Consider the following 1116-nt stretch of genomic DNA (forward strand, 5'->3'; position numbering starts at 1 on the left):
TCTTTCGCCCCTATACCCAATTCTGACAATCGATTTGCACGTCAGAACTGTTTCGGTCTTCCATCAGGGTTTCCCCTGACTTCTACCTGATCAGGTATAGTTCACCATCTTTCGGGTCACAGCATATATGCTCAAGGTACGTTCTAGTTAGAGGTATAAAAAATAATTAAAAATTATTTATATACATAACTATATAGAACGCCCCAGGATTGATATTATATATATAAAATTATATATATAATTTAATCCCATATTAACAGTTAAGTTAATTACGCCTTTAGATTTTATTTAAAATAAATTCTAATGACTTGCACACATGTTAGACTCCTTGGTCCGTGTTTCAAGACGGGTCCCGAAGGTATCCTAAATCTATAGCATTGCTAATCATATTAATGCATATAATAATTATATTAATATATAAATTAATATAATATTATAAAATTATAATAATATATAATTTACGCATTATATTGATTTTTTATCTGTCAATTATTTATCCGATAATATTTAAATTATATTATATAGAAAATAAATTTTCATATATAAAATAAACTTTTTAAATATATCTTATGATAAATATATATTTATTAACAGATTGCAATGTCCATATATGAAAAAATTGCACACCATCATTATTATATAATTATATAATATTTATAATGTTGAATTTTTCATATTTCATGGATGTTTAGGTTCATCGGGCTTAACCTCTAAACAGTTTCACGTACTATTTAACTCTCTATTCAGAGTTCTTTTCAACTTTCCCTCACGGTACTTGTTTGCTATCGGTCTCATGGTTATATTTAGTTTTAGATGGAGTTTACCACCCACTTAGTGCTGCACTATCAAGCAACACGACTCTTTGGAAATATCTTCTAATAATCATTAACGTCATACGGGCCTAGCACCCTCTATGGGTAAATGGCCTCGTTTAAGAAGGACTTAGACTGTTAATTTCTCATATTAGAATATAGATATTCCATACACTACATCGGATATTTGTATAAACAAAATCCTTTAGTGCTGAACTAGTTTCTTTTCGCTCGCCGCTACTAAGAAAATCCTAGTTAGTTTCTTTTCCTCCCCTAACTAATATGCTTAAATTCAGGGGGTAGT

The 1116-nt window shown here is 29.6% G+C and overlaps 1 pseudogene; it reads right to left on the bottom strand.

Moving 5' to 3' along the window:
- LOC129618030 (large subunit ribosomal RNA) overlaps positions 1-1116 on the bottom strand; it is a pseudogene marked incomplete at its 5' end in the record, with an annotated part of 3999 nt that extends 2883 nt beyond the window's left edge.

This window comes from Condylostylus longicornis, unplaced genomic scaffold, assembly GCF_029603195.1.
Source record: "Condylostylus longicornis isolate FDR11 unplaced genomic scaffold, ASM2960319v2 ptg000716l, whole genome shotgun sequence".
NCBI classification, from domain to species: Eukaryota; Metazoa; Arthropoda; class Insecta; order Diptera; family Dolichopodidae; genus Condylostylus; species Condylostylus longicornis.